This window comes from Dromiciops gliroides, chromosome 4 (genome assembly GCF_019393635.1).
Source record: "Dromiciops gliroides isolate mDroGli1 chromosome 4, mDroGli1.pri, whole genome shotgun sequence".
In the NCBI taxonomy this organism is placed as follows: domain Eukaryota; kingdom Metazoa; phylum Chordata; class Mammalia; order Microbiotheria; family Microbiotheriidae; genus Dromiciops; species Dromiciops gliroides.
This window is the reverse complement of record NC_057864.1, coordinates 112,240,868-112,260,948: the sequence shown is the minus strand read 5'-3', so window position 1 is coordinate 112,260,948 and position 20,081 is coordinate 112,240,868. Positions and strand designations below refer to the sequence as shown.

General features: G+C 39.4%; 1 protein-coding gene and 1 pseudogene across 4 annotated transcripts in view; one reads left to right on the top strand and one right to left on the bottom strand.

The window, feature by feature from the left end:
* The window catches only part of LPGAT1 (lysophosphatidylglycerol acyltransferase 1), an 89,509-nt gene that overhangs the window by 10,923 nt on the left and 58,505 nt on the right, over positions 1 to 20,081 (top strand). The gene's annotated exons all lie outside the window — the stretch shown is intronic.
* Positions 6,160 to 19,907, bottom strand: LOC122753394 (annotated as a pseudogene).

The window sequence follows — 20,081 nt, the reverse complement described above, 5'->3', positions numbered from 1 at the left end:
TCAATATCAGTTCTTTTTTTAGAGGTGGATAGTATGTTTCATTAGTAGTCCTTTGGGATTGTCTTGGATCATTGTATTGCTGAGAATAGTTAAGTCATTCACAGTCACTCAGAGATCTTCTACAAACTCCTTCACTCCCATCTCTGATGATGAGATGGTCAAGATAAACATGCTCTCTTGATTGCATCCCTTTCCATCTTCTCCAACAAATTGTCCCTGATATCAGCACCACATTCTCCCTAATTTTCAGTTTCCTTCTGTGGGAATTTATTTTGATTTGGGGACCCTGCCTTTGGGCTGAGATTAAAAAGTCTTAGGCCCTCAGGGTTTTTTTTTTTCCTGTGTAATAGGGGCTAGGGCCCTTCCCCCTCCATTTCAGCTGCTGGGAGGCTTCTGAGCCAGGCTAAACTGCACAGATGAAAACCCGAGCCATGGTGTGGCAGGCGTGGACCTCTTCACACAGCAGAAAGGCCCACGAAAACCCTCAGGGATGCTGCGGTTTGCTTTGTCCAGCCCCAGCTGTGGGTTCGCGAAGCACGGGGCTCAGCTGGCCCTGGGATCAGCGAGCCTGGGTTTTACCTGGGAGAGCAGGTTAATAAAAAGGGGGCTGACAAGACAGGATATGGGGTACAAGGAGGAGAGAGAAAGCGAGGTTGGAGAAAGTGAGAAAGGGCTACGATAGAGAGACGCTGGGGGTTCGCAGGCATACAGAGTTAGGGGCTTTAGTGTTCGTTGTGATGGTAAAGAGAAGGGCTCACAGAGACAGAGAAAGGGCTAGCAAGACAGTGAAGGGGGGACACCAGAGGATTAGGAGAATGCAAGGAGGCCGGAAGATTAAGAAGATAGTAAGGGAGGAACGGACAGAAAGGGGGCTGCTACAAGGACGCTAAGAAAGGGAGAAAGGAGACGGAGCAAAAGCTAAGAGCAAGGAAGGAGGACACAACAGAGGCTTTTCGGGGGGTTGGCAAGAGTATGGAGTAGGGGGGCTTTTCAGTGAGGGGAATGCTAGAAGAAGGTCCGTTGGTATGCAGGAGGAGGCTAAAAAGTTCCAGGCCTGTGTGGAAAGAGGGGGCAGCTAGATGGCGCAGTGGTTAAAGCACTGGCCCTGGATTCAGGAGTACCTGAGTTCAAATCCAGCCTCAGACACTTGACACTTACTAGCTGTGTGACCCTGGGCAAGTCACTTAACCGCCATTGCCTGCAAAAAAAAAAAAGAAAGAAAGAAAGAGGCGCGGAAAGCAGTCAGGTTATACATTTTATTTCCCTGTATTCTTATGTTTAAATCATATCTCATAAATAAACTCTGCTTTGATTATTTAATTAAGAGGCTTCTTAATCTTTTGCTTATCAATTTGGGAGCGGAGCAGTGTGGAGAAATTTTTAAAAGGCCCTAACAGATTGGCTTTGGAAATTAGTAGCAGTCAGGTAGCCAGCCAGTCAAAAGTCCCCAGATTAGTCCTCCAGTCAGATTAGTCCCCCCTAGTTAGTAAAATAATTCTCACACTTCCCTACTGACTCCTTACAAATACACAGTCATGTCTCTCCCAAATTTAAAAACTGTTTCTTCATTTGACAATCATTGCTGTCATCCAAATTTCTTTCTTCCCTTTCCCAACTAAACTCCTTGAGAAAGTCATCTACACTTTGTACTTCTACTTTCTTTCCTCCAAACCCCTGCAATTTGGCTTCCAACTTTATCATTCAAATGAAACTTTCCTCTCCAAAGTTGCTAATGATCTCAAAATTGCTAAATCTCATGGCCTTTTCATATTGATCCTTCTTAATCTCTGTGCAGCCTTTGACACACTTGATCATGGTTTCCTTCTAAATACTCTTCTAGATTCACTCCTGGTTTTCCTACCAGTCTAGCCATTCCTTCTTACTCCCCTTTGCTGGATCTTTAAGTCATGTCCATTAATCATGCATGTTCCTCAAGGCTCTTTCCTGGGCCCCATTCTCTTTTTTCCTTCTAGACAGTTTGTCTTGGTTATCTCATCAGCTCTGTTCCCTTGAGTTCAATTATCTCCATGCGGGAGATTCCTTAACCTGAATATCCAGTTCTAGTTCCTCTCCTGATGTCTAGTCCTCCATCTTGGACATCTTGAACTGGATGTATCATAGGTATCAAATGCAACATGTCTAAAATAGAACTCATTATCTCCCCCCCCCAACTCTCCCCTCTTCCTCACTTCCCTGTTACTGTTGAAGTCACAACTATCCTTCCATTTACTTAGGCTTGAAACTTGCAACTTCTTTCTGGGACTTAGCCAAACATATTCCAAACATGGCTGCATCTTGTTTCTACCTTCACAACGCCTAGTCTATGTCCTCTTCTTTCTATTCATGCAGCCGTCATTCTAGTCCAGGCTCTTGTCATCACTGTTTATCTGGACAATGGCAGTAGCTTCTTAATTGATCTCCTTGCAATAAGTCTCTTCTCAATCCAATCCATCTTCCACTGTGCTACCAAGTGATTTTCCTAAAGTTTAAGTCTGACTGTCCCCTCTCTATTCATCATGCTCATTTGGTTCCCTATTATCTCCGGGATCAAATTTAAAACAATTTGGCATTTAACCTCCCTTCCTTTCTTTGCAGTTTTCTTTTATTTTACTACCCTCCATGTACCCTATGATTGATCTGTGTCAGCCTACTTGCTGTTCCTGGCATAACTTCTCATGTTTATGACAGGCTGTTGTCCATACCTATAATGCTCTGTCCCCTCCCTTCCACCTCTTACGTGCCCTGGGGCTTTCCTAATAGTACTCCCTGACACTACCTTCCCTCTGAGATTACCTTTCATCTACTTTGTTTATATCATATATACAAAGATATTTACATTTAATCTCCCCTGTCAGAGTATGAGCTCCTTGAGAGTGGGGACAGCATTTCACCTTTCTTTGAGTCCCCAGAACACATCTGGAACATAATAAGCACTTAATAAATGCTTGTTGACTGACTGATAGACGAATTAGTTATTACTGACATGATTAGTAATAGTTGAAAAATAGTTATAAACTTCATTATTAGAAAAGTGTTTTTTTAACCAGCTTTTATCCTTTGGTCATTTCTGTTTTCCTTTTTTTTTTTTTTTTTTTTTTTGGCAGGGCAATGGGGCTTAAGTGACTTGTCCAAGGTCACACAGCTAGTAAGTGTCAAGTGTCTGAGGCCGGATTTGAACTCAGGAACTCCTGAATCCAGGGCCAGTGCTTTATCCACTGCGCCACCTAGCCGCCCCCATTTCTGTTTTAAACACCTCTTTCCCCTGTTGAATCCTTTGAAACAAAGGAAATATTCAGGCAAAACTAAACAACGCATCAGTAGTTCCCTTTCCTTACTGAGGAGGTATGTTTCATGATCAATTCTATAGCTCTAATTATAATTCATGAATGGAACTGTCTTTTAGTGGTCTTATTGGTTGCATTATTGTAGTCACTGTATATTTTGTTCTGTTGGTTCTGCTTTCTAAGCTCTGTTACTTGATATAAGGGAAGCAGCTTGCTGGTAAAGTCCAACTCCTTCCCCCAGCCCTTCCCCCCATTTATCTTATTTTTAAAATTAAGTTTTTTATTTTGTAATTAATGAAAATCTTACTTCTCTCCCCTCCCTTCTCCTTCCCTCTTCCCACTCCTCCCCACCCCCCACTCCCAATTGAGTGAGAAAGAAAAACAAAACTCCATTTACAAACATGTATAGTGAAGCAAAAACAAATTCTCCCATTGGCTGTCTCTCTCATCTCAGTCTGTACTCTTAGTCTATTACCTTTATGGTTAGCATGTTTGTTTCATCATAAGTCTTCTGGAATCATGTTTGGTCATTGTATTGATTAGAATTCTAAAGTCTTTCAAAGTTGTTTGTTTCTATAATAATGTGTAATTTGTTCTTCTGGTTCTGCTGACTTCACTGAATTAGGTTATACAAGTTTTTACAAGTTTTCTTAAACCATCGCCTTCATCATTTCAAATAGAAGAAGAGTATTTTTACATTAATATACCATACCTTCTTTAACTATTCCTCAATTGGTATAACCCTCTTATTTTATAAATAAGAAAATTGTTATAAAGAGAGGTAAAGTTACTTGCTCAAGGTCACACAGACATTAATTGGCAGAGCCTGGATTTGAACCCACACCCTTTGATTCAAAATACCATACCCTTTCCATTGGACCTCACTGCCTCTGAAATTCATAGTACCACCAAGAGTATATTAGTATATATTTGTCTTCCCACAGCTCCTCCAATGCATTATTTCCACTATTTTTATTTCCAGTTTGATGATTCAGTGGTGAAACCTGAGAGTGGCATTAGTTTACAGTATGGCTGATCATTTGAAGTTCTTCCTCAAAACTTTAGATTCTTTGGCCACTTATTTTTTTGTGAATAGTCTTATTGTGTCAGTTCCCTATATATCATCGTGATGCTTTTAGTGTTTTTTCCATTGTAAATAATGCTAGCTTTTGGTTTTAGATATATACTTTTTTTTTTTTAGTGAGGCAATTGGGGTTAAGTGACTTGCCCAGGGTCACAGAGCTAGTAAGTGTTAAGTGTTAAGTGTCTGAGGTCGGATTTGAACTCAGGTACTCCTGACTCCAGGGCCGGTGCTCTATCCACTGTGCCATCTAGCTGCCCCCCCCCATATATACTTTTTAATAATAAAAATGACCCCTCTTTGATTATGCATTGTATGTTTGGTTTTTGTATTATTTTGTGTTTTGATTTTTGTTTTTAGCATAAGTGAGTGTTGTACTTTGTCAAAGGCTGTTTATATACCTGTTGATATAATTGTGTGGTTGAGAGTGTTTTTGCTTTGATGTGTTAATTATATTAATTGTTTTCCTAGAGCGGAGCCATCCTTGCATCCCTTATACAAATCTAGTTTGAGCATATGGAATAATTACATAGATATATTGATGAAATCTTTTTGCTGGGATTTTATTTAAAAGTTTTGAATCTTTTTGCTGTTTTTTTTTAATCTTCTGATGACATATATGCCTTGGTTATCAGACTTTTATTGGAATTTTTTAAAACTTTTAAACTTTTATTAGTAATTTTTTCTGAAGAATCAAAATAGTTAACATATTACTTTAGATTCATCAAGACTATTTTTTGTCGTTGTTGTATTTAGAACTTTAACAGTATACAACATAATACAAAACAAACGAAAGAGATGTCTATTCCCCAAGAATGATGTGGAAAGTAAAACTGAAACAAATTTGTCAGTTAGGGCTGGACTAATGGATTATGGACTCAATTCCCTTAACTCCATTTGAAAGTGCTTGCAAAGAGCTTCCTGTTTCACATTGAATATTGAAGTGTCAATTAAAAACTATCCTAGAACAGGGGACTTAAAGCCTGGTGAAGGTGATCAAGGGCTAGAGTTAGATGCCCTGCTCCAACAAGGTTGAGGATTTAGCCAAGACCTGAGTGTAGGTAAGCACAACGGCTGCCTGGCGGAAGAAGGCTCAAACTCAGTGGCATTCTTCATACCTTTTTAAAAGTTTAGGAACCAATGTTACACTAAGCTAGAGTCTAACATGGACTTCATTTTTAAGAGGAAGAAAAGGCAACATCAAATAATATATCCTAAAAACACTTTCCATTGCACTAGACATGGATTTGAGTTCAGCTAGTCTAACAGTGAAGGATGTCTTGGTTGACCATATGAAGTTCAAAGCAGTACTGACAACCTCAGAATCTCTTCCCTCCAGAACACCCCTGTATCTCTGGCTCATGGCAGCAGTGAGAACATAACAGCCAAGTTTGGTCTTGAATATTTGTACAGCCTTCCAGAAACACCAGGGCGAAGCTGGAAAAGACATTTCTCAGAATACAAATAAAATTAATTGGTTGGGTGCAGTGAGGACAGGGCTTAAAAGTCCCAAGATTCCTGTGCTTTACCTTCATCCTCCCTGTTCTCCTACAGGAATCAGACTCTCACACAAATCAGTGTAGGTATTGTCTCTTTAAGGTACAGAAGTATCCTTCCTGTCTCTTCCCTTCCTTCCTCCAACAACAACAAACCCAAAACAACATTCTCTCTTATTCCTAAGGAGAGTGTGAAGCCACTGGAGATAAAGGGTACCTCTAGGCACTGATGGGAATACTTGGAGCCTCCCGGCAGGAGAGATGCTGCATGGTGGGGTGGAGGTGGGTAGGCCTGTTTTCAGCTGGCTCCTGCCCCAGCTTTGAGTTCTTCCAGTGCATTGTCCTGGTTGTTGTATAATAATAATTTCCTTAATGTCTTTGAGTTCAAAGCCCATTTCCTTAAATTTGCTCATTAACTGAAGAAATTCTGTTGTCTTTTCCTCTGAATATTGGTACATTTCCAAAGTTTCTACCAGAATGGGATCAAAGGCCTTTTCATAGAGCGGTCCATGTGTAAACATAGTCAAAAAGCTGCTCTATATTTTCTTGCTTCTTTTTCATGGCTTTCAAGACACAATCATATGAGTAGCCTATGTTGACCACTGTCTTCACACACTGAGGGTCATTGGGGGATAGTGCTTGCTGTTCTGAATAAGTTGGTGTACTTAAATCCTGGGGAGAACTGCTGGTGTTGGGCACTTTTGATATCCTGATGTTGTGAGGCATGACCTTCAGCACTCTTTGGAGTGATGATTCTTCTGTTTACAATGACAAAACAGACAGAGAAGGCAGTTAGGATGACGGAGATAGTGCAAGTGTATCCTTGCCACTGTCCAAATTTAAAAGCTGAAAGTCTTACCCCAATGTGTCCATTGAGTTCGCTAGCATTGTTCTGTGAGCAGGGCTTTAAGGAATCCAAGAAAGTGCCATTGTGAAGGTAGGTGATGCTGTGAAAAGTACTGGCAAGTTTTGCTGTCTTCTGCTCACTCCCATCTTTGTCAGGTTTGGGGAAGGAAAGGGATTTGATAATATAATACTCATAGCAGTGTTAGGAGGGAAGGATACTTTGGAAGACAGTGCCATCTTTTCACAGTTGCCTAACTCTGGTAAAGTGATAAAGCCATTGGGTTTGTGAAGGGGCTTGAGATACAATTTAGCCTGTTTCCAGGGATGCCAAGACTTTATGATCCTGCAATACAGACCCAGAACCTCCTTTGGACTCTGTTGTCTAAGATCTGGACAACAATAGGCCCAGTTGTACCAATAAGAATGTTTTTCACTGTTTCTTTTTTATCATTAATTTTTAATTCCCTGTTATCAGGTAGGACCTCTTCACATTCAAAATCAGTGGGGTTGAAGTCTGCATTTGTATGGAGTGGGCCTTCTGTTTTATGGCATTGCTGTTGACACAGGTTAGGATGAGAATTACTGTTGTGCTTTAAGCTGGCGAGGATGAGGTTAATGGGAGGTGGCATTGTGGTCAGGCAGTATGTCTTGGAGAAACCCATTTTTCTGTTATCCTTTGGGCCTCTCTTAGAATTCATTTTGGCTTCTGCTTCTTCAACCTTTTGCTCAGCCTCCTGGATTTTCTTATGTCTTCTGTCCATTTGATTGTGTTTTGTTCCTTCACCCCACCCCCTCAACCAAGGAGAACTCGTGTTGTATTTCCCTGGCAGCTTAAACAATAAAGCTAGGTAAATCCAATAGGCAGACCCATTTTTTTGTTGGAATTTGTCTCCTCTCTTAAATTGGATGTCATCAAAGTAACTGATAGTCCATGAAAATCTAAACCAGTTTCTTAGAAATCATTTAGAATTGCTGTGTGGCCTTGCACAGTTATTTAACCTCTTTTCTGCAAAAGAAGGGCAATAATCCAAACCCCACCCCTGTCTACAAGCCTTGAAAGGTATTACCACTGGCCATCTGGCCATCCACTCTAGCTTGTTCCCTGAAGTGCTTATAGCAGCCATAGTGAGCAGAGCTACCCTTCTAGATGTGCCCTCCCCTTCTCTTACAAATGAAAGAGTAAAATTAATCTGACATATATCTAAGAATATTTATAACTGTATTGTGATCTGGTACTCAGTTTCCTCATGGGTAAAATAAGAGAATTGGACAAGATGACCCCTAAGGTTTCTTCTAGCCCTAAATTAATAGTAAGGAATTCATATAATTCATTAATTCATTCAACAAACACTTGTTGAATTATTGCAAATAAAATGTCAGTCATTATTTTTGTAACTGAGTTAAAAATGATATCAGGAGTGGCGTTCTTTATTTTCTATATATAACACATGACATTTTTAAGGGGGGTGGAGCAGGGTAATGAGGGTTAAGTGACTTGCCCAGGGTCACACCAGCTAGTAAGTGTTAAGTGTCTGAGGCCGCATTTGAACTCAGGTCCTCCTGAATCCAGGGCCAGTTCTTTATCCACTGTGCCACCTAGCTGCCCTGATACATGAAATTCTTAATAAGTATTTGCTAATTTAAAGTACTTGTGAAATGATATGCTAGATGGTTATAAAATATCTACCTTAGAGTTGGAAGGAGTAGCAGAAGTCATCTGGTGTAGCTTGATGTCTCAGTAAGAATCCCCTTTACAGCATCACTAATTTAAAGTTGTCATTTAGCTTTTACCTAGCCAAAAAAGAAGCAGTCTGTAAGCATTTGTTAAACACCTGTGATGCCTTGGACACTGGGGATTTAAAGACAAAACCGAAAGTCACTCCTTTCTAGGAGATTACACTCTACTCTGGGACTAGAACACGTACTTGGATAAGTAAAGAAAATATATACAAAATAAATACATAGTAGTTTGTTTTGCGGGGAGAGGAGCACTAACTGGGATAATCAAGAAAGGCCTCTTGTAGGAGGTTGCTCTTGACTTGAGCCTTGAAAGGAGTTAAGGATTTCAGTCAGCAGAGGTAAAGAGGGAGAGCATTCCAGGTTTGGGGGACCTCCTACCAAACAGGGAGCTTTAGTGATGGGAAGCAGTGAGCAGGGCCATTTGGGTTGGAATGTAACATTCATGAGGTGGAACTTTTGTGTAATCACCCTGGAAAGAGAGGTTAGAAACGATGTGAAGGGCTTCAGATGCCAAACACTGAATTTTTATCCTTGGGGGAAAAGGGAACCACTGAAACTCCTCAAGCAGGGGAATGATGAAATCAGAGCTGTGCTTTAGGAATGGAACATTAAGCTAGCTGGTAGCTCTGTGCAAGAGAGTTTGGCGAGAGGAGAGGCTGCATTAAGGGAGACCTTGTAGGAGGCTCTTGCAATATTTAAGGCAAAGAGGTGCTTAGGAACCTGAGCTAGGATGGTGGCTATATCAATAGAGATAATTGGAAGAAAAAAGGGATGTTTGAAAGTGGAAATGACAACTGACTGGGGACTAACATATGAGGTAAGTGAGAATGAGTCTGGGATGATACCAAGGTTGTAAACCTGAGTGACTAGAAAGGATGGTATCCCCCCCTTAAGAAAGCATTTGGGAGGAAGGATGAGTTCGGGGGGAAAGATAGTGACTTATGTTTTGGACATTTTGAGTTTGAGATTCTGTATTCCATGCATGTGCCCAGCAGGTACTTGATGATAATGGACTGAAGCCCAGCGGAGGGATATGGATCAGATATGTAGATGTGAGAGTCATCTACATAGATGTACTAGTTGAATCCATGAAAGCTGGTAAGATTATTAAGAACATAGAAGAAAAGGGGGCCTCACAGTATCCTGGGGTATGCCATATGTGATAAGGTTGAGACATTTGTAATGATCCTCTAAAAGAGACTAAGAAACAGACAGGTATAAGAAGAGTCAGGGAAAAATAATAAAACAAAAATCCAGGTATTGGAAGGGTATTTAGTAAAAGGAACCAGGCAACTTCTCACATATGATATAGAGAAGTCAAGAAGGGTGATGACTGAGAAAAGCCCAAGAGCCTTGGAAATGGTATCTTCTTACTCCCGCACCTTCCCCAGCACATTCCTTTAGCCCATTTGGTAGTGTCATTTTCTAGTCCAGCTCCTGCAACCAGCCTGGGAAGCAAAGCCTGTGGATTTGGGACATGGTGATTTCATCTGAAAATGCTGCAGCCCCATTCTGTGCAACTCTGTGCTCTCTATGCAACCCTCATAGCTACTGAAGACCCAGAAAAGAAGGTTCTCACCACTAGAATCCTTGGCACTGTCAGGTGGTTCATTATAAGAAAAAGAATGACATGAAAGATAAGTTATCATGCTTTACTTAACCATGCTTTACTTCTGTACCCTAAGATCTATGGGACCTTTCCCTGTGTCTTGCAGCTAACACCTCTTATATGGGTTGTCTTCCCTGTTAGATGAGTTGCTTGAGAGCAGGAATTGACTGACTTTTGCTTTTTTATTTGTAGTCCCGGTGCTTAGAACAGTGCTTTGCACATAGGAGGTGTGTCCCCTTTTTTAAAAAGCCTTTTCACTGATTTCTTCAGAAGGCCATTGAATTTAGCAAAAAAGAGATCATGGGTGACCTTGGAAAAAGCATTTTCAGTCCATTGTTAGGGAAACTCTTCTAGGAACTTATGCAGAGTGAAGTGAGGAAAACTAGGAGAACATTTCACACAACAACAATATTATAGAGAAAGACAACTTTGAAAGACTTTTTGAAAAAACTCACTTTATTAAATTTTCAGGTTCACTTTCTCTTATTCCTCAACCTCCCATTGAGAAAGCAGGAAAAACAAAGTCCATTACAAAAATGCATAGTCAAGCAAAACAAATTCCTGGATTAGCGTGTGTTCTCGCTTGCTTGCTCTCTCTCTCTCTCTCTCTCTCTCTCTCTCTCTCTCTCTCTCTCTCTCTCTCTCACACACACACACACACACACACACACACACACACACAAACACAAAATGTGTCTGCAGTGAGTCCAACACCTATCAGTATTTGGGCAACACATTTTATTGAGTCCATTGGAATTACAGTTGGTCGTTGTGTTAAGTCTAAGTCTTTCAGAATTGTTTGTCTTTACAATATTGCTGTTATGGTATAAATTGTTCTGGTTCTGAAAGATTTTAGAATTCTGATCAATGGAGTGATAAGGCATGAATTCAGAGGAATGAAGAGGAATCATACCATCCATAAGCCAGAATGACACCTATATCTTTGGACATAGCCAAGGTTGGAGTTTGCTTTGCTGGACTGTGCTTGTTTGTTGTAAGATTTTTGTTTTTGTTTTTTGTTGTTCACTGGGGGAGGTGGCTTGGAGTAGAAGATCTATCTATCTATCTATCTATGTATATATATATATATATATATATATATACATGTATGCTTATGTGTAGTGTGTGTGTATGTTATATATTTATTTTTTAAAAGAAGGAAAAACAGCCTGTTATCATCTTAGACCATGTCTGTTGGGGAATGGCAGTTGGTGGTATAGTGGAGTGAGTGCTGAACCTGTAGACAAGAACCCCTGAGTTCAGATACTGCCGTAGACTTTTACTAACTTGTGACCTGAGCTAGTTGTTCTAACTCCCTGATTCTCACTTTCTTCATCTGTGCAATGAGGATGGCAACAGCACTTATTTCCCATAATTGTTGTGAGGCTCTAATGAGAAAATATATGTAAAGCTCATTGGAAACCTTAAAGCATTGTATAAATGCTAGCTGGTTCTATTTATGAATTTCAATCAGTTCCTTATGTATTTTATAGATGAGACATTGATCAGAGAAACTCACTACAAAGATTTTTTTTTCCTTTTTGGTGAGGCAGTTGGGGTTAAGTGACTTGCCCAGGGTCACACAGCTAATAAGTGTCAAGTGTCTGAGGGCAGATTTGAACTCATATCCTCAACTCCAGGGTCAGTGCTCAGGTCCTCCTGACTCCAGGGCTGGTGCTCCATCCACTGTGCCACCTAGCTGCCCCAAAGATTTTTTTTTACCAGTTACTCATTTGACTTAAAAATGAAAGGCTTTTCCTTCTAATTTTAATTGCATTGGTTTTGTTTTAAAACTTTTTAATTTTATGTAATCAAAATTATCCATTCTGTTTTTTGTAGTCCTATCTCCTGTTTGACCCTGAACTCTTCCCTTATCCATAGTTTTAAAAGGTATTTTTTCCCCACAGTCCTCTAACTTATCTCTTAAGTCATGTATTAATTTAGAGCTTATTGTGGTATGTGGTGTGAGATGTTAGTCTATATCTAATTCCTATAAATTGCTTTCCAGTTTGTCTAGTAGTTTTGGTCAAATAGTGGGTCCTTAACCCAGTATTTGGGGTCTTTGGGTTATAGAAACTAAACTACTAATCAGTCAGTAAACTTTTGTTAAACTCTTACAATGTGCTAGGCACCATGAATACAAAAAAGGCAAAATACAGTCTTTGCCCTCAGGGAGCTCACAATCTAATGAGGAAGGCAGCAAACAAACAAAATATATTACACACAGGCCATATATATACATGGGATAAAAGGAAAGAATTAAAAGAAGGAAGACACTAAAATTAAGAGAAGTTGGGAAAGGTTTCCTATAGAAGATGGGATTTTAGTTGGGAAGCTAGGATACAGAGATAGGGAGGAAAAACATTCTAGGCATTGGGAATAGCCAGAGAAAATTTCTGAAGTTGGCAGAGCCAAGATGGTGGAGAGAAGGCAGCGACTCACCTGAGATCTCCCCAAAACCCCTCCAAATATGTTTAAATAATGCTTTAAGACAACTTCTGGAGCAGCAGAACCCACAAAAGGACAGGGTAAAATAATTTTCTAGCCACAGACAGCTTAGAAGATTGGCAGGAAAGGTCTGTTGCACTGGGGTGAGGGTGAAGCACTGTTCATCATAGGCCACACCAGCACAGAGCAGGCCCCAGTAAACCAGGAGCAGGCCATGGGAACTTCTGAATCAGTAGCCATAGAAGCTGCTTCTGCAACTCTCAGCCCACCTATAGTCACAGTCCAGGTGGCAGTCTCAGGGTGAGGAGGAGAGCTAGCACACCAGAGCTTGAGGCTGCAATGGAAACAGGGACCATGACAGTTCCATGGCAGAAAAGAGTGTTTGTGGTCACTCACAGACCAGCGCACAGGCAAGGAGAGTAATAAACACACCTCTCCTTAGATCATACCGACCTTGAGGAACTGAAAACTTAATAGGTCCCTAGAAGTATCTCTGAAAACACAAAACCCCTGAAATCTGGGACAGTGTGCTCTCTACCCTGGAAGCAGAGCCCTACTTTAACAGAGTTAGAAGTCAAGAAATAGAGGCAGCTAGGTGGCGCAGTGGATAAAGCACCGGCCTTGGAATCAGGAGGACCTGAGTTCAAATATGGCCTCAGACACTTGACACTTAGTAGCTGTGTGAACCTGGGCAAGTCACTCAACCCCAATTGCCCAACCCCCCCCCCCAAACAAAACAAAACAAAACAAAAAAACAGAAGTCAAGAAATAGGCTAGGGAAATGAGCAAACAACAGGGAAAAAAAAATTCTAACCATAGAGAGTTACTATGATGACAAGGAAGCTCAAAACATACCCTCAGAAGAAGATAACAAAGTCAAAACTCCTATATCCAAAGCTTCCAAGAAAAATACGAATTGGTCTCAGAACCGTGGAAGAGCTCAAAAAGGATTTTTTTTTCCAAAAAGGATTTTGAAAATCAAGAGAGGTAGAGGAAAAATGGGGAAAAGAAATGAGAGTGATGCAAGAAAATCATGAAAAAAGAGCCAACAGCAGAAGAAAATAACATCTTAAAAAACAAACTAGGCCATATGGTAAAAGAGATATAAAAAGCCAATGAGATTAATGCCTTGAAAAGCAGAATTGTCCAAATGGTAAAAGAGGCACAAAAATTTACTGCAGTAAAAACAAAACAAAAAAACTTAAAAAGTAGAATTGATCAAATGGAAAAGGAGGTACAGAAGCTCACTGAAGAAAATAATTCCTTAAAAATTAGAATTGAGCAAAACAAAGCTAATGACTTATGAAAAATCAAGGAACAATAAAGCAAAACCAAAAGAATGAAAATTAAAAGACAATGTGAAATATCTCATTGGAAAAACAACTGACCTGGAAATAGATCCAGGAGAGGTAATTTAAAAATTATTGGACTGCCTGAAAGCCATGATCACAAAAAGAGCCTAAGCATCATCTTTCAAGAAATTATCGAGGAAAACTGCCTTTATATTTAGAACCAGAGAGTAAATTGAAATAACCACTGATCTGGGGCAGCTAGGTGGTACAGTGGATAGAGCTCCAGCCCAGGATTCAGGGGGGCCTGAGTTCAGGTCTGGTCTCAGACACTTAACACTTACTAGCTGTGTGACCCTGGGCAAGTCACTTAACCCCAATTGCCTCACCAAAAAAACAAAAACAAACCACTGATCACCTCCTGAAAGAGATCCCAAAATGAAAACTCCCAGGAATATTATAGCCAAATTCCAGAGCTCCCAAGTCAAGGAGAAAGTATTGCAAGCAGCCAGAAAGAAACAATTCAAATATCATGGCGCCTTAGTCAGAATAACACAAGATTTAGTGGCTTCTACATTAAAAGATCAAAGGGCTTGGAATATGATATTCCAGAGGGCAGAGGAGCTGGGATTACAGCAAAGAATCACCTACCCAGCAAAATGTGTATAATCGTTTGGGGCAGGGGGTGGGGTGGGGGTGGGAATGGGCATTCAATGAGAGAGAGGACTTTGAGGCATTCTTGATGAAAAGACCAGAGCTGAATAGAAAAGCTGATTTTCAAATACAAAACTCAAGAGAAACATAAAAATGTAAGCAGGAAAGGGAAATCATAAAGGATTTAAATAAGGGTGAACTATTTACACTGTTACTGGGGAAGATGATATTTGTAACTCATAAGAACTTTTTCATTATTATGGCAGTTGGAAGGAGTATATATAGACAGACGGTACAGGTGTGAGTTGAATATGAAGGGATGATATTTTTTAAAAATAAAATTAATGGGTAAGACAGGAATGCACTGAGAAAGGGAAAGGGAGAGGTAGAATAGGGTAAATTATTTCACATAAAAGAGGCAAGAAAAAGCTTTTACAGTAGAGGGCAAGATGGAGGTGAGGGAAAATGAGTGAACCTTACTCATCAGAATTGGCTCAGAGAATAACATACACACTCATTTGGGTATAGAAATCTAACTTATCCTGCAAAAAAGTAGGAGGGGAAGAGGGTAAAGGAAGCCAGGGGAGGTGGGGAAGTGATAGAAAGCAGGGCAGATTGGAGGAGCGGGTAATCACAAAGAAAACACTTTTGAGGAGGGACAGGGTGAAAGGAGAATAGAAGAAAGGGGGGAATAGGATGGAGGGGAAAACAGCAATAGTAACTGTAAAAAAAATTTTGAAGCAAATTTCTCTGATAAAAGACTCATTTCTCAATTAGAGAACTGAGTCAAATTTGTAAAAATAAGAGCCATTACCAAAAGATATGAACAGTTTTCAGATGAAGTAATCAGAGCTATTTTTGCCATATGAAAAAAAGGCTCTGTTATTATTACTATTTTTGCAGGGCAATGAGGGTTAAGTGACTTGCCCAGGGTCACACAGCTAGTGTCAAGTGTCTGAGGCCGGATTTGAACTCAGGTCCTCCTGAATCCAAGGCTGGTGCTTTATCCACTGTGCCACCTAGTTGCCCCCAGCTCTGTTACTATTGACTGGAGAGGTGCAAATCAAAACAATTTTGGGTTATTAACTCATACCAGTTAGATTGGCTAATAGGACAGAGAGGAAAATGACAAAGGTGGGGAAAAATGAGACATTAATGTACTGTTGGCGGAGTTGTAAACTGATTCAACCATTCTGTAAAACAATTTGGAACTGTGCCCCAAGGGCTATAAAACCATGCATACTCTTTGACCTTCTAATACCACCTAGGTCTGCATCCAAAAAAGAAATAGAAAAGGAAAAGGACCTATATGTACAAAAATATTTATAGCAGCTCTTTTCTGGTGGCAAAAATTGGAAATTGAGGGAACGCCCATCAATTGGGGAATGATTGAACAAATTGTAGTATGTAATTATGATGGAACACTATTTTGCTATAAGAAATGTTGAGCAGGATGCTCAGGAAAACCTGGATTTACATGAACTGATGCAAAGTGAAATGTACTGTGTACAAAGAAACAGCGGTATTGTAAGATGATCAGCTGTGAATGAATTAGCTCTTCTCAGCAAAACAGTGATCCAAGGGAACTCTGAAGAACTTATAATGAAAAATACTGTCCATCCCCAGAGAATGATGGAGTCTGAATACAGATTGAAGCATATTTTTTAAAACTTTATTTTTCTTTAGTTTCCCCCCCCTCTGTTTCCTTTCACAACATGACTAATATGGAAATGTTTTGCTTGACCACATGTAGAATGTTTGCTTTCTCAATGCGGGAGAGGGGAGGAAATTCAGAATTCATAGTTTTAAAAACAAATATTAAAAATTGTTTTTATATATAATTGGGGGAAAATAAAATACATTTTTAAAAAGAAAAAGAAAATTCCTAAAGCCAAGAGAAATGGAGTATCTTTATCCATGGAACAGAAAGGAGACCTGTGTCATTGAATTAAAGAGTATGCCTCAGGCTGTAAGGTATAAGACTGGAAAGGGTGAAGAGTGGAAAAGGTCTAGATTCTAAGGGTCTTCCAATATCAAACAGGATTGTGCATTTTATCCTGGAAGTGATAGGGAGCCACTGGAGTTCATTGATTAGGGAGGAAACATGATCCCGACCTTTGCTTTAGGAAAATCACTTTAGTGGCTGAATGGAGTGAAGAGATACTTGAAGCAGGCAGACCCCCACCACAGACTACTGAAATAGTTCAGGCATGAGGTGATGAGGGCCTGCATTTGCTTTGTCATTATGTACTTAATTAGTTCCAGTGATCTATCTTCTTATTTTTATCCAATATCAATTTTGATGATTATTGCTTTGAAGCATATCCCTATCTTAGAGATATATTAGAGAAACTTGCTGCAAATATTCTTTCCCAATTTTCTGCTTCTCTTCTAATTTTAGCTGTATTGCTTTTTTTTGTGCACAAACTTAAATTTCACATGACCAAAATTGACTGTCTGGTCTGTTGTTTTTTTTCCTTTGGGAATTCATTTATTGCTTGTTCGATTTCTTTTTCTAAGCTATTTAAGTATTCTATATTTCCGTTAATTTAGGCAATTTATATTTTTGTGAATATCCATTTCATTTAGATTGATAGTTTTCTTGGCCTATAGTTGGGTGAGATACCACTTAATAATTGCTTTTATTTCTTAATTTGTTGTCAATTCACCATTTACATTTTTATACTTGGAATTTGATTTTAAAAATCAAATTAGCTGGGGCAGCTAGGTGGCGCAGTGGATAAAGCACTGGCCCTGAATTCAGGAGTACCTAAGTTCAAATCCGGCCTCAGACACTTAACACTTACTAGCTGTGTGACCCTGGGCAAGTCACTTAACCCCAATTGCCTTACTGAAAGAAAAAAAAAAACAACAAAAAATCAAATTAGCTAATAACTTATCTATTTTATTGTGTGTTTTTAAAAAATGTGTGTATAAAACATTTTATTGTGTATTTTTTAAAAACAGCTCTTTGTGTGTTATGTGTATGCAAATAAAATCAATTCTGTTAATTTCCTTTGATTTTCAGTATTTCTATATTGGTATTTAATTGAAGGTTTTAAATTTTTTGGTTTTCTAAGTTTTTAAATTGCATGCCAAATTCATTGATCTATTTTTTTTCTCTTATTGATGTAAGCATTTAGAGATATAAATTTTTCCTTAAGTACTGCTTTGGCTGCATCTCACAGATTTTGGTATGTTACTTTATTGTTGTCATTATCTGTAATGAAATTAGTGTTTCTATGATATGTTCTTTGACCCATTCTTTAGGATTAAATTATTTAATTTCCCATTGATTTTTAACCTATGCTTCAAAAGCCTTTTATTTCATGTAATTTTTATTACATTATAGTCCCTAAAAGTTACATTTAAAATTTCTGCTTTTCTGCATTTGTAAGATTTTTTATGCCCTCATACATGGTCAGTATGGTGCCATACATAGCTGCGAATAAGCATATCCCTTTCTATTCCCACTTAGTATTCTCCAGAGGTCTACCATATGTAATTTTTCCATATTCTATTCATTTCAACTTTTTTTTTTTTGGCAATTGAAGTTCCCTACTATTTTAGTTTTACTGTCAGTTTCTCCAACTTGTTTAATTCCCTTTGTGTCTTTTTGTTTCAAATTATTTCTTGTAAACAAGATATTGTTGGATTCTGGTTTTTAATTCATTCTGCTATCCTTCATTTCATGGGTAAGTTCATTCACATTCACTGTTGAAATTGTTGACTGTATGTTTCCCTCCATGATATTCTCTTTTTTAAAAAATATTTTATTTTCCCCCAGTTACATGTAAAAACAATTTTTAACATTCTTTCAGGGGGGAGGGGCAATGAGGGTTAAGTGACTTGCCCGGGGTCACACAGCTAATAAGTGTCAAATATCTGAGGCCAGATTTGAACTCAGGTCCTCCTGAATTCAGGGCCAGTGCTTTATCCACTGTACCACCTAGCTGCCTTTAACATTCATTTAAAAATTTTTTTGAGGGGAGCAGCTAATCTCTTTGGTATACAGATGTAATAATCATCTTATTCTCTTATACTCTTATTTATCTTTTTTCCCCTCTTCCTTTAAGAGTTTGTTTTCCTTCTGACTAATCCTTCCCATACTACTTCTTGATTTTGAACTTTATGTTAGTGCTAGGTTCTATGAACTTGTTGGGGGAGAGAGGGATACACGCGGCGTGAGCTTCAGCCTTTATGTCCTCCTCTTGCTTTTACAGCTTAGGTTTAGAGCCTACAAGCTTTCAGTGCACTGAAAGTGATGTGATCCTAGGGCAAGGTCTGCTTACTGATCTCTTGGTCTGAACTTTTCAAGTTGACGGCCCACGTGTGGGTTTGTGGGCTTGTCCCTGTTTGGGAGTTTCAGTGGACTGCTGCTGAACTCAGCCACTGTCTCTGCTGGGTGGCTCTGCAGGTTCAGAGAGACTAAACTGACAGCTTTTCTTTGGTTTGGGACTCCTGCCCTGGTTATCCCACTGCAAGCTTCTACCCTAGGCTGGAGGCTGAATCCCTGTTCTCCTTCTGGGATCAAAGCCACATAGGTCTTGGAACGTGTTTATTTCTTCTGGAACTATGTAGTACATGACAGAACTACCCTATATCACTGTTTCCTAAACCCAGTGCTAGTTTGGGGACTCTTCCTGCTCTGTTACTCCCTGACCTAATCTTGACCCCACTTCAGTCCCTGCACATTGGAATGCTTCTGTGGTACATATTCCTATCCACAGGTCATTCCCCATATTGAAGACTTCTTTTTAATTCCTTAATCTGCCCTGTGGTGCAAAAATGATACCTTCAGACTTTTTCTAGATCTTTTTGGAAAAGATGTGCTGAATAGATAGCTGTGCTGCTTCCTCTGCCCCCCTCATTGTACCTCTAAAGTATCATAGTTTTAAAAAATTGTTAAAACCCTCCCAAAGTATATTTTCCCCAAAGGTCAAAAGAGTGGTTGCAATTGATGATGCATGTTGCTTTGTAGTTTTATAGATTACTATTTGTTAGCAAAAAGGAAGGCTATGAGCTTTAATTTTAATAATTCATACCAGTGCTATTTCTTGTATTTGACCTGAGTTTTGTTGCCTTTTTTTTTTGGTGATGCAATTGGGGTTAAGTGACTTGCCTAGGGTCACACAGCTAGTAATCGATAAGTGTCTAAGGCCAGATTTGAACTCAGGTCCTCCTGAATCCAGGGCTGGTGCTCTATCCATTGTGCCACCTAGCTGCCCCTTTTTGTTGCTCTTTAGTGTTGTCTTCATTGTGTTTATTGTTCTTCTGGCTCATTTTTTGTCACTCTGGTTCCCTACTATTTCACTTGGTAATTTCATTAGCTTCCATTGATTCAACTGTATGCTGATACATTTTTAAATCCACCTATTCAGTCCTAACCTCTCTGCTGATCTCTAGTCTCACATCTCCAACAGCCCATTGGACATCTCTCACTGCATGTTCTGTAGACATCTTAAATTTAGTATGTCCAAAACGAAATTCATCTTTTTCCCCAAAACCCTTCCCACCCCCTGAACTCAATGTTGATGATACTGTGTACAGTGTTCTTCTGATTCTGCTCATCTTACTCATCATCAGCACACACAAGACCCTCCAGGTTTCTCTGAACTCCTCCTGCTCATCGTT